Raw genomic sequence first — 14,947 nt, forward strand, 5'->3', positions numbered from 1 at the left:
TCAATAGTCAACTTACAACAGAAAATCAATAACCTATTTTAAATTAAACTGATATTCATTTCAGAACTCCTCTCGACTTTTAATTATTTCTCTCTGCCTGTCTCACTTCTCGAAAACTGTGTAAAAATGGAATTTCGCTGAAAATGAGCAAAAATAACAGATTCAGGACAGTTCAATGTCCCTAACAGAGATACAGTGACACAGTAACAGTTCAATGTCCCTAACAGAGATACAGTGACACAGTAACAGTTCAATGTCCCTAACAGAGATGCAGTGACACAGTAACAGTTCAATATCCCTAACAGAGATGCAGTGACGCTAAGAATTAAACAAACCGGGAAATATTTTCATTGAAAATCGTTACCTGATTCGATCTAATTTCTTAATTAAATGTAACCAACAAAATAATCAAGGCAAAACACTTTATCGAGCCGAGCACAGCTGAGTAAAGAAATGTTTTGTTTTGGAATTCATTTTGATACAATTAAATATTCTCTAAAACTGATGATATTTTGCACGCTGTTGCAATATTCAAGGTCTTTTGTTTTGAATTAATCAGCGTTAATATTACATTTTAAGTTATTGTTAATTGTCAGTTAGTTCTCCTGCCAGCTGATTTGAACTCTGTAATAAAATGAGTTTTCAATCATTCAAAACGTCCTTCTGCCCCCAACATTGTTAAATAATTAGGTTCCAATTAAATCTCAATGTTAAACTATTATTTCAAATTACTGAATGGAAACATTCAAACATCTGTCATTCATTTACTTAAATCTAATCACATCGTAATATTTTACTTTTTCACTTTTACGACAAATGTCTTATTATAACCAACAATCGTGTTAAAAATGCATACTTCTGAGTTCGTATAGACTGTAACGGCCTGGCCGTTTGAAATCAATAATACTGCTTCCCAGGTTTAATAATTTAGACCACCCAAATAACAACTTCATTACTGAACACATTGTTTAATTAAAGAAGATCTGAATTAAACAGTGCAAACACACAGACGACAATTGATTCAAACCCTCTGTAACGCTAAAAACACGATGCAGAATATAAATCTCAACCTTTTCTTCATTATAATATTTAATAAGAATTAAGCATAAGCTTCAGTTAGTATGAATTCTTCGATTCTATCATTCATTCTTCTTATAATTCTATTCTGTGTTTAACATTAATGGGAGACATGATGTTATTAAGTGCAGAGCTAATATTATTTTTATAATATTTATAATATCATACTATTTTTATATAAAGTAATATTTTTGAATTTCAAGCATTTAATTGTTAATGTGTAGCCCGTTTCTGTTGACACTTCACTACAATTCAAACACAATCAGTTGAACAATTTTGTCTGAGTGTCAGTGAATTCCATCTGTCAGAAAACTGTGTTCAGTCTGTCAAATTTTTATAAACTGTTTGATTCTAATTGATCAAAGGTCAAATTACAACAGTGAAAAAAAATCAATAAACATTTTAAATTAACCTGATGTTCATTTTAAAACTCCCTTTGCCTTTTTACTAACTCTCCCTGACTGTCTCAAATCCCAAAAACTGGGCAATTATTTTTTCTGAAAATGAGAATTTCGAATATAACAGATTCAGGGCAGTGTAATGTCCCTAACAGAGATACAGTGAATTGTAATCCATGTTTTATATTATTATGTAACCATTAGTTAACATGAATAAAATGCCCCAACATATATTTATTTTATTTTCCGAAACTTTTCTGCTTTATCCCTTCAAGAATGTTCAACCGCAATTTTATTTTCATTTAGCCAGAACTGCTCAGTTTCACTGAGCTGAAACAATGTAAAAACAATTGAGGAACACCAAACAATTTCACAAATTTTGAGATGAGATAAGTGATTAATTATCTCGGTATCTAATTTTAAAAAATACTTAGAACGAATAATATGGTTCCAATTGCATAGAAAAAGATAATAATCGGATACAAAAATTTCCAAAAAGGAAATTATTCTGCAAAACTCGGATTCCAGTAAATGCGAACTTAATCTGGGATATACCGATTAATGCAAAGTATCTTGTTCAACTGAGCGCTGCTGTGAAAACAGCAGGTTATCATTGAAATAGCTTCTGGAATTGTCACAAAATATTTCCAGTCTGGAAAATGTTCTGGTCATGTTATTTGTGTGAAAAACACAGCAAGACTATTAAAGGGGATTATTGCTAAATTATTAATATAAAATAATCTGTGGTGAATAAGGAGTTATATTACTGATTAATAATTCTTTGATTTATATTGATTTTACTATTAAACTTGTAAATGAGAAGTTTGTGATTGCAGCAAAGACTAAGTGTCCGAATGAGCGTTGTAAGTCATGACTTACTTGAATTTGTAAGCGTTATTTAAAATTTATAAAAATGCTGTGATATCTTTTAGTTTTTTTTTCCAAAACCTGCTTGTTTCCTCCCTACAAGGATTTTCAAACTCAAAGATTGTTTGTGTTCAACCAGAAAACATCTAAACTCACAACGGCACCGTTAAAACACTATTTAAACAACACAGAAATAATGCCACAAAGCCAAATAACAGCGCAAATTTTAAACATTCACAGTGACTGCACCACAGAATCTCCTCAGCAGAAACACAACAAAACACATCAATGAGGGAATGAATCCGCTTCACAGAAAAACAGCTCAATTATCCATTCAACAGAATCAAATGTAACATTGCAAAAAGAAATTTCAATATCGAATCCAGCAAAAAAAGCTCTTAACCAATTATTATGCTAACCAGAAATCTGGAATACGAGCAGTAACATTGCGACGAGGTGGAATATGTCCAACAAATTAGTATTGAAACTTTATCACATCTTATTCACATTGGGTCATATTTCAAACATATTTAAACATTTGGATGGTAAAAGTTGCAGCCATCAAATGCCACCGAGATTAAACATTGCAGGTACCCCAAATTGTGAATGCAGTGACAAACTATGTTCTGAACGAGTGGCGTAAGCCGTTATCACTAAAGATTTTAAACGTACAAACACAATAAAGCCTGCTTTATTTCTGTCTGCAGTTATGCGTCAAGCAGTTGCGAACCGGCAGAATGTTCATATTCAATCACAAAACGTGTAACAGCTCAGTGTCACTGAGTTCAAACAATGCAGAAACAACAAATTAATTCACAAATTTTACGTATTTAAAGTCACCCAAATACATAATCTCCTCACCAGAGGGAAAAAAAAAAGCATCACTGAGAGACTGAACCCCGTTTGATGCAGAAGCAGCACAATTCTACAAACACTTTCAACAGAATCAAATATAACATTTACAGAAATGTTTAATATAAATTCCAGCCAATTCTCCCATCATCAAACTAATTAATGTTTAGAATAAGCAGAAAACATTGCACAGCAGCACCAGCATTGTGAGTGAGTGGAACATTTTCACTGGATAAATATAGACATTTTAGATTTTTTACTATTTTTGGTTTAAATTTCAAACACTTGTGCAGTAGGTGGTTCGACCCACAGCCACTAGATGTCACCGAGATTAAACGCTGCAGAAACGCTGAATTGTTTAACAGACATTCGGCTTTCAAAGTAAACCAACCACACAGTAACCTCAACAGATAAACACAAAATCCCAACAATCTGAGATTGAATCCCTCAGCAGCACCTATTGCCCAGAAAGAGCGGAATTCTAAAACCCCTTTGCAGCAGAATCACAGGAAACATTGTAACAATTCTCAACCGAGAATCCACCAAACTCACATTTATGTCACCACATGGATTATCAGTACAGATAAAAATATAAAACAAAGACACATGTAAACCAGTTACTCAATAAGTGGATGGTTCTTACCTGTAGTCACCGTCACCATGGTCCCTTGTCCCCAGTAGTCGAAAGCATCACAGTGTCACATTCCGTAGGCTGTGTCATACAATAACCGTCCCTGTACAAAATAGACACAAAATCACCATTATTTTAAACATCCACAAACCCAAGGAAAAGCAAAGACAATTAATGTTCATTAAATTATAATTGTATTTCTGGATATCATTTGACATTCATAAATGACCCTAATGTTTTATATTTCTCAGAGTTACAGGTGAACATGTTGTTGAAACCACACATCGATAATTGAGTAATTATCAAGATTTTCCATGTTTATTCTTGTCATGTGGTCAGTGCTGGACATAAATAATACTGTGCTGTGATTACAGTTGGAATTTAAAAGTCACACTGATCCAGTTTCAGTCAATCAGTGCTGAGGGGTTTTTGTATTGACAGTAACTGCTGTGCCATCCCAGGTATCACAGTGAGACACAGCATGACAAATACTGAGGCGGACTGTTAGCAGTAAAATACAGACAGTTAATTTCACTGCTATTTCAAAAGCCTGTTTCCAGCTCGTTAAGGGTGACTCAGTGAGATATTTCAATTTTTACTGGTCATGATATTGATAAAGGGGGTTAGAAACGTTTGCACTCTCTGTGCACATTCAGCGTGTAAATCAATAACAATAAAATTGAAGCATTTTACATCTTAAAAAAAACACAATGCTGTGTCTAAGTATTATTTTGTTGAACCCTCATTTACTTTGGCATTCGGCAATGGCATTGGTCACAAATTTAAGCAACGTCCTTTTCTGCGGTTTTTGTATGAGGATGGCGCTTTTCTCAGCACTGTGACCCACTGCTGTAGTATCACAGTGACACACACCCATACAAAAACTGCACTCACTCTGTTCAGTCCTGCTGTTCAATATTCACTTCAAATGGACCATTAGTTTTGCTCTAATGTAAAATGTAGGCAACTGTTTATATAACACAATCTATCAGAAATATTAAAAAGAGTAATATATCGTGTGTGGTACTTGCTGAAACTACAATGAATATAAAGTCAGTGAAAAGCTCACCAGTTATATCGGTGAGTTTGGGAAGTTTTACTGTTAAATGCTTTCTGTGTTACTTTTATTTTAAACACGATTATAGTTTGGTTCTGACCACCCTCGATCATGTTGCATTTAAAACACATACTGACCTTCAGGTTATGATGGAAGTTGCAGAATCCCCTCTCGGGCTGTTCTTGTCCGGGTGCAGCCCTGGATCCTCTCGCTGTGGTATCTTGCACAGTAATAGATGGCCGTGTCTTCAATCTTCAGTCTCGTCATGTCCAAAGAGAAGATGTTGTTTGAAGTGTCTCCGGACACAGTAAATCGACCCTGAATTGATGGCGCGTAGTAGGAACTGCCGTCGTCACTATCATAGCGTGCCAGCCACTCCAGGCCCTGTCCGGGAACCTGCCGGATCCAACCCATGTAGTAGCTGCTAAGATCGAACCCGCTGGCTTTACAGGTCAGTTTCAGGGAACCTCCGGGACTCCCGGTCTCTGCCTCTGGCTGGGTCAACACAACATCCGACTGGACACCTGTAAAAATAGATCAAAAACACCGGGGGTTAATCTTAGTGAAATGATTGCTGAGTCTGGAACAATCCAGAGAGAGACTAACACTGAGACAGTAACAGTGAGAGACTTGAACAATAATAAAAAAAAACTCACCAGATAAGAAAGTCAGCAACAAACTGAGAGAAATGGCCGACCTCATCTTTCTGGTGATTTGGGGGAAGTGGTTGTGTCAGGAACTCAGTGAACAAACCAGCTCCCGGACTGTTGGATTCCGGTCCCAGTGAGCGGTATTTAAATACCCGGCAGAAGGGGGCGGCTTTCCAGGCGCCGCCTGTTGATTCCCTGCTGGAGGCGGCGCCTGGATCCACGTCCCTCCTCCCACACCCCCAACAGAATGGACTCGGAGATTTACAATAGATTAATATTAAAATGGACATTTTATCTGTATCAGGATATTTGTTTGGCTGAAATGTTCATTGTATTGTCCCCATTATTTCTGATGATGATATTACAGTTCATCATCTCTTTACTTTTAAAATAACTCATTCCATTGTAAATATGGCGATTTTATTACCACACCCGCAACAAGAAAATAAATCTAAAAATGATGAAATAACATTTTGGAGCATTAGACAATTTTGCAACAATTCCGTGTCTCTGCCACATTATAATAATAAAGCACTTTTTATCAGAAGAAATACCATCGATTTCTGTAATTAAATGTGTAGAATATACAAAGTGATTCTATTTACAGTGTGGATGGCTATCACTGAACAATTTGGGTTTGGAGATGAGAAGAAACTTTCACACAATACAATGTTTCTCCTTATATTTTCAAACTGTCTCAATCTCGAAGACAGGCCTTTGAAAATAATGAGAATCCCAACCTCCTGATAATTAAATAGTGAGTTGACAGACAAACATAAAATTAAATTGATTTTTGACACAGAAGTTAATGAATCGGAACGGACACTGAGATCATTAAAGTTCTCCTTCAGTATCCAAATCTTTGCAGCTCACTCTATTAGCCGGGCTGTCTGGGCCCATCAACATCTCTCTCTCTCTCGCATTTCATGAAGTGATTAATAAACAGACTTTAATTATTGGAATGAAATTTGCTCGGAAACTATACAAATGAAAAAAATCATCCGGTCACTTTATTGTTTTGCGATACTATTTACTCAGATAATGAACAGAACACTGAATGAAAATATTTGATTCGAATGATTACGATTTAAAATGTGTCTTTCTTGTGGGAATCAAACATTTACTGTTTAAATGTCTGAATCCCTTGTTGTCCATTCAGCTTCACGCTAATCTGTCCCACACAGTATTTGGCAGCAATCCAGGCTGCTGTCAAATGCTCAAAGTTATTGACAGGAAACATCTGGGGGTGTTTGTGCAGTAGATCAAAGATCAGTTTCATCAGCACTGACCGCTTGGCTACAAGCCAACTTAAAACACTGCATGTTGTCGGTAAGGTCTATTTATAAACAAATCTACCCAGCAACAGTACTGGAGGCACTTGAATTTTTGGAAGTTATAAATCTAGATGATGTTTTCTCATCTCTAAAGAAAGGATTATTTTCCACCTTCTCTGGTACCCTATTAACAACAATGATGATTTTTCCAACACATCAGGATATTGTGATGGACGGACAGAAATAATCACAGGCTGACTGAAAAATGGCTCAGAGAGATGATACATGCTGTTATATTTGAGCATGCACATTTATATTTTATTTCCTTTTTTCTTTCCATGGGATGTTTGTTTGGAAAGACCGACACTCTTTGCCTGTCCCAAATTCCCTTAAATTGATTGGTTTTCTCGGACACTTCTGAAGATATTAAAGAGTCAGCTATTTTGCTTTCAGTCTGCAGTTATATCCTTGTGAGGCAATGTAGCCGATGGCAGATTTCCTCCATTGGGGAATCAGAGCGGTTCCAATGATCGCAATTAGTATCCATTCCAGATTTATCAATAGAATTCAAAATCTACCTGTGGGAACGGCCCGACTTAAATCCCTGTCCTCACATCATTGCCCTGGGCCTCTGGATCGCTGGATCAACTAAAATAATTGATGTCACCATCTACACAAACAATAAATGTATGACTGTGTTGACACAGGAATGAATGACATTTGAATGACTGATGGTTGAATGACTGTTGGATGCCTGAATATTTTGATTGAGGAATTAGTGAATGGATTGGTGGATTCATTGATAAGTGGTACTGAATGATGCTGTTCTACATTTCCATATTTGTGTTTGACTACTTCATAAATTGAAACGACTCCTTTATTCAATGTGTGCCCATCTAATACCTTCAATCCTTCCAGAGTGTCTGGGTGAAATACATTCCGAGTTTCTCGGGAGTTAGCAAGCTGATCCTCTTGAAGAGTAGGGGGAGATTTCCCTGCAGTTCGGATGGTTCATTTCTCTGCTGATGCTGAATCTTCATATCCAGGACAGAAAGAGAGAGCATGATTTGGTTAAGGAGGAATGATTGTACTGTAAAAAATACTGGCTCTTTCATATACAACAAATCAATCAACAAACCCTCACCCAAATTAGTGAAGGCAACAGGGTGAAAAGTAAATAAGGTGGCAACAGAAATATTTGTGAAACTCACTGGAAAACTACAACTGTCACATTATTTCCCAAAACAGTGTAATAATGAATCGGAATTTAAAGATTCAGTAACTTCACATGAAGTACAGGTAGTTCCATTTATATCATCACTTTGAAAACCATCACACACCCCAGCTATGTACCAGGACTTTCTGTGTGATGATGAGGTGATGACTTGTCAATGAAGCGCAGAGGCTGCTGGGTAGCTGTTCATTCTCCTCGGTCTGAATGAATTCCATTCCCCACTGAATTCTGGGACAGATTTCATTCCTTGGTGTCAAAAAAGCCAATATATTGTCAATAAAATTTAAAATCAATAAATTATACGAAGCAAAGTACAGTTATATATTAAATAGAATGAAATGCCGAAAATAAACAGAAAATACTGGAGAATCTCAGTAACATCTGTGGAGACAGAATACAGCCTTTGTTTCACATCTGGATGACCCTTCAGCAGAGTATTCCTACTGCTTTGGAGAGATCATCATTGTTTCCTACAACGTGTCAGGAATGCTGCATAAATTTCCTGTGAGATGGGAATAACAGAAATAATAGATACTATTTCAAGCCACACACAAGTTGCAACAATTCACAGAGTGATCCCAAATATCACAACAAACTTCTTCATCCTAAACTAATCAACGTCTCAATCACGAACTATATCCTAAAAAAGCATCCTAATCCCTATCCACCCACATCATTTCTCAATGTCATCACCCTCTTCAATTTCTTCCAAAAAAAAATCACACTGACTCGAAACGTTGGCTCTATTCTCTCTCCACAGATGCTATCAGACCCGTTGAGATTTTCCAGCATTCATTATTTTTGTTTCAGTTTCCAGAATCTGCAGTATTTTGCTTTTATCAAACTGATGAACATAATTGGTGAACTAATTGTTTATCTGTATGAATTGATGATAACTGGGGAATTGGAACAACCCCGGCTGCAAATTCCTCTCCATGACACTCACAATCCTCACTTGGACCAGTCCTTTACTTACGCTTCGTCCGAGTCCAGGAGCACCCTCCCGAAGAGCACTGTTGGTGTACCTACACTGCAGGTTCTGCAGCAATTGAATAAGCCGGCTCACCACCAGCTTACCGAATGCAATTAGCAATGGGGAATAAATGGGGGCCTAGACAACGTCGCCTTCCTATCATAGACTAATTTTAAGTATACTCCTCATTATATATGAATGAGATCTGGTGAATGAAATAATCAAATTGCAAATGGATGGTAATTCGTGAAAATAATTATTATCTTTCTGGACATTTATTCTATATTCTCCTTATTCGGTCCAGTATCATTAATTACTCGGCGCTGTCCCAGTTCATGCATAAGAAGTTCCTATATCAGTTAGACTGTGCGAGACACTGTCTCAGTTTTATTTTCCTTGACAATGTTATTTTTAAAAATGTTTCTTTCACGGGATATGGGTCTCATTGGAATTTGGCATTCGACCATCCCCACATGGCACTCGGCACTAAATCATTACTATTTTCTTGAACCAGGCCCCTGTTTATATTAAAATACAGCCTGGCTCTGTTAATACTCTGCTAGACCAGAGCTCAGTTTACATTGCACACGGCATTCTCTCTGGTTATGTAATATTTGATACTCACCCTGTATATATTTCACTGTGGCAATTTTGTTCCTGCACTTCACTATGCCTCTCTTTGAATTATGTTTGTTTTACTCCACGGTTTTGTGAGAAGAAGAGATAATATGTTGGGATAAAAAAGATTGCTATCAGGCAAGATCCAGAAACGGGCAGTATTGGATCACCAGTATTTTATTGTGCTGTAATTTTCTTTGATTTTTTGTTCTTCATTGACAGTGCATGCTACACAGGAGTTGATATCCACTTTCACTGCAGCCAGCAGAAGTAGATTTCAGATTTCTTTTCCACTGTCCAAAACCTCATACGGTTTGCCCTTGCAGAAGGATGCAGAGAATTGTGTTCTCCCAGCCACTTTAATCATTAGTGGCATTGACCAGTGCAGTAAAAACTGATACCATGTCTAATACAATATAAACGTGGATATGGACAATTGCAGAAATAAGATTGCATCTACTTTGATACAAACAGAGAGAGATCTAAATTAATATAAACAGAGACAATGTCTAGTTTAATATAAACAGAAACATGGTGACATATCATATAAACAGGGACAGCGTCTAATTTAGTCCAGACAAATAATATATCCAATTTACTATGTGCAGAGACAGACAACATAACATTCTACGTGCAAGATAAAAAGAGCTAGGGTCTAGTGGAAAATAAACAAAGGCATGGCTCATAATACAAGCTGACACAGGGTAAATTTACTGTAATATAAAGAGACTGGTTCAATCCCCATGAAATTTGTAAAGACGGCCGACTGTCCCATCAAAATCTTACAGGACAGGAGTAACATGGGGTTAGCTGCAGAATGCAAAGTCCCCTCTGTACTGGCAAATTAATAACTCCCAAAGCAGGAATAGCATGAGTGAGATGCAAAGTGAATCTCCCTCCAAACTATCCAATTCAAACATTCTCACAACAGTATACTGTCTATAAACAGAGTGAAACTCCGTCTACAAATCTGTTCAAACAAAATTAAGGCAGAAAGAGCATGGACACTCTTCTATGTAAAAACTCTCCTGCACTCTTCCTTCAGAGATCCAGGAGGCAGGTTTAAATTAGTGTTAGGTATAGGGGAAAGAGCCGTCCACACAGTTCCACAAAACACACCCAGGCCAGGTACAGCAGAGATTAGATACGGATTAAATCTTCCCTGACAAAGATATATCAACCATTCATAAGCCAGGAACAATGAGTTTAGACGCAGAGTAAATGTTCCTCTACACTGTCCAGTCAAATACTCCAAGGACAGGGACAACACCGGCTAAACATAGGGAAAGATTCCACATTGAATCCTTATCACCAGGTGTAGCCGAGGTTAGGTGCAGAAGAAAATGTATCAAGCATTTCAAATCATTGATTTCTCAAGAGATCTTTTAGAGTAAATCTGAGTCATGGATTCCATTTTATTGAATTATATTCTTTTAGAAACCTGTAACTGTGGCTGAGAGAACACATTGGGCAGACATTGACTTTATCTGTGGAGTGAAGACGATGAACCATCGTGGAGAGACAAGACACAGAACCAGACAGGAGAAAGACAGAGAGAGAGATGAAACACAGGAGATGTTCTGTGTTTTCTGTGTCATTTTATTTCGGGATCAGAAGGATTATTTCTTAATTCTGAACATAGATATCATCATAATGTTTTTCCTCACATAACTGATGAATAAATAATGTTGAAAAACAACCATTACTGGAATCCGTTGATTGATTTGCATGGTTCTCTCTATTTCTGTGCTGTGTTGGTGGGGAAATATTTGTTGTGTTTTTGTCTGTCAACAATCTCATTTGGAATTACTATTCTTGTATTAATTTACATAAATACCTCACTGTTGACAATGAAATGTTCATGACAGCAAAACCAGATAAACCGTCACTTATTGATCGGTTTCAACTCAAAATAACGATTTATTTTAAGAATTTTAACAGTTGGTTCAAAATGAATAGAAACTTTTTGAACATTCATAACACCAGTTGTATTTAATTAAAATAAAATGATACATTTCATTTCAGAATTAGTTCTGAAAGTTCTGATGTCACAATTAATAAAGTATCTGTGAACAGGCAGATATTCCACTGAATGATAATTTGATTGAGGATTTAATCTGTTTCAACTAGACAAGTTAAATTAAAAAAAACAGATCTGATGTCTGAAATATTCCTTCACAAATAGTGATCACACTCACACGAGGGAAGAGTAAAAAATATGGTTATCACTAAGAGATACAATTATTTTTGCTCCCTCACAGGCGACAGGGAAGCAGGTTCGATTCTAACATTGAGTGACTGTGTGTGGTTTTCACATTCTATCCTTATCCATGTGAGTTTCCTCCGAGTGCTCCAGTTTCCTTCCACAGTCCCAGGATGTGCAGGTTAGGTGGATTGGCTATGATAAATTGCCCCTTAGCGCCCAATGATGTGCAAAGTCGAATCATAGAATCCCTCCAGTGCAGAAGGAGACCATTCGGTTCATCAAGTCTGCTATCCGGCAGAGCATCCTTCCCAGGCCCAATGTAAATTGTCTATGCTAAATTTCCTGTTAGTGTCCAATAATGTGTAGGTTCGGGGGATTAGCCTGTGAATATGTGTGGTTGCCCGGATCAGATGAAAGCTTGCTAGGTTGGATGCTCTGCTGGAGAGCCCGCTGCAGAGTTATTGGGCCGAATGACCATGTTGAACTGTAGGGATTCTATGATTTTATGCTACTATGTTCAGGCAGAGGAGTGATCATATTCACATTAATCTCAACGATTCCAAAGTTTTACAAATCATGGGGGAACTCGAATGTATAGAACATTTTACCCGACCTCATGTCGCCCCAAAGTTCTTAAAACTCACTGATGTACCTTTTCTGAATTTAGTCACTGTTCTCATGTTGCAACTAACCAGGGAAGTTGTGTACCACAGACTCCCACAGACCGGGACGTAATAAATGGCCAACTAATTTGCGATTTTATTTGACAGATGAGGATTTGGGTAGGATATTGGACAGAACAGACTTGCTGTTCATAATTATATCAAGAGATTTTACATCCTGGCATTGATGTTAGATACGAATCTGGTTCTCTCTCTCTGATGATGTCCATTGAGATGCTGAGTAGCACTGTTGCTGTTTCAGTTTTAGATTTCCGGAATCTGCAGCAATTTGCACTGATTTTATTGAATCTCTGGATGCGAGCGTCACTGACAAAGCGAACATTAATTGGTGATTGTGAACCACCTTGCTGAAACCTGCCCTCTGGATGGGTGACTTTCCAGTGCCGCTTTAATACAACTGGGTGTCTTTCTCGGATATTTCAGTGGTGGTGAAGGGTTATTTTCATCACATGGAACTGGAGTCTGTGTAGGACAGACAGGGGAAAGATAGGAATACTCCGTTTATTGTTATTTGCAAAGAGAATGTGTTGTTTGAAGTATAAAAACCATTCTGTGGATTCTGGAATTCAAACCCGAAGAGAAAATGCTGGAAAATTTCAGCAGGCCTGGCAATATTTGTAAGGAGAGGGAACAGCTGACGTTTCGAGTCCAGATGTCCTGAGACTGTCCAGCATTTTCTCTTCACGTTGTTTTAAGTGTCTTTGGGTGGAATAAATTGATTCTGAATCTCTGGGGCGGAGGAATTGTGGGTTGATCCAAGACTATCATACTGAAGGAGAGACTATAAACACTATCAGGGACGGGTCGGACCCAGACCATCCAGTTGCTGCCCATATTGAACACTTTGTCTTTACAGCTCAGTCTCAGGGAGCCTCAGGGATGCCCGGTTTCTGCCTCTCGCTGAGTCAACACAACCTCTGATTCGACACTTAAAAAAAAAACAATGAAAAGAAAACGCAACTCACCCCGGACATACTCTCTCACCTTTTTCCACCGGGGACTAGATAAAAACAAAGTCTGAGGGCACTACAAACCGACTCAGAAACAATTTCTTTACAGCTGCAATCTGATTTTTGAATGGATCTACCTCGCATTAAATTGATATTTTTCTAGACCCGAGCTGTGACTACAACATAATATTCTTCACACTCTCCCTTCCTTCTCTATGCACAGTATGCTCTGTCTGTACAGTGCGCAAGACTGTGGACTAGTCTGTGTGATAATAATAAATCAAATAAAATATATCAATAAACACCGAGGGTTATTCCCAGTGAATTGATTGCTGACACTGGAATATTCAAGAGACAGACTAACACTGAGGCAGAAAGAGTGAAATCCATTGGAACGTATCTGCTAGTCCAAAAGGTGAAATTATATTTGAGCCTCTGTTATAGAGAGAAAAACAATTTGATTGTAAATCAAGTCCTTAATTCTGCACCCCCTTCACAAGAGAATAGACATAAAGAAGATGACATTACCTTACCAGGGTAAAAACGTCAGTCTGATTTGCACATGGCAGCAAAAATATAATCCATTTGAAGAATTGTTCTTGATTTATGTAACTAATTGCTGGAATGATTTTATTTCAGGCGTGGATAGCTGTCACTGTAATTTGGGACTGGGTACAAGAAGGAGGGAAGAAATGGCCTCATGTTATCGCTCGGCAATTAATGCACAAACTTAACTAATGTTCTCAGGACCCGACTTCGAATCCCACCACCACAGATGGTGGGATTTAAATTCAGTAAAAAAAAAGCATCTGGAAATAAGAATCCACTTATGGTCATGATATCATTGTCGATTGTGTAAAAACCTACCTGCTTCACGAATGTATTTTAGAGAAGGGAATCTGCCGTCCTTACCTGGTCTGGCCTATGTGTGATCCAAGAGCCACAGCAATGTGATTGGCTCTCACTGACCTCGGGCAAGAAGTAGGCAATCAATTCTGATCAGCCAAAGATGCCCATGTCCATAGAATCATTACAGAGCAGAAGGAGGCCTTTTGGCCTGTCAGGCCCAAACGCACAACATTCCCACCTAAGTCTATCCCCATCACCCCACGTATACTCCCTGCGAATTCTCTTGACACGATTGGACTATTCATCATTGTGGATCAACCGAAGCGGCATATCCTTGAACAATGTGAGTAAACGAGCAGGCAATTGGAGAATATGCAGGCTCCACACAGACAGACCCAAACCGGGAGTTGAACCCGGGTACCCTGGCGCTTTGAGGCAGAAGCCCTAACATATATGCCACCGTGCCATCCACAAATTAATTCAAAAAGGACAATCCTCATATGATGCAATATTACACGTTAGATTTCCCCAACGGCTCCTTTACCCTGTGAAAATTAACACTGAAAGAAAACTGGTTGACTTATAATTGACTGAGTTGACAGGGAAACATGACATCGACATCAACCTT

The 14,947-nt window shown here is 37.8% G+C and overlaps 1 pseudogene; it reads right to left on the reverse strand.

The window, feature by feature from the left end:
- Window positions 1–5,026: 5,026 nt before the first annotated feature.
- LOC145362557 (Ig heavy chain V region pseudogene) lies at window positions 5,027–5,584 on the reverse strand (annotated as a pseudogene).
- Between the last annotated feature and the right edge of the window lie 9,363 nt (window positions 5,585–14,947).

This window comes from Carcharhinus amblyrhynchos, unplaced genomic scaffold, assembly GCF_965287045.1.
Source record: "Carcharhinus amblyrhynchos unplaced genomic scaffold, sCarAmb.v2.hapA scaffold_38, whole genome shotgun sequence".
In the NCBI taxonomy this organism is placed as follows: domain Eukaryota; kingdom Metazoa; phylum Chordata; class Chondrichthyes; order Carcharhiniformes; family Carcharhinidae; genus Carcharhinus; species Carcharhinus amblyrhynchos.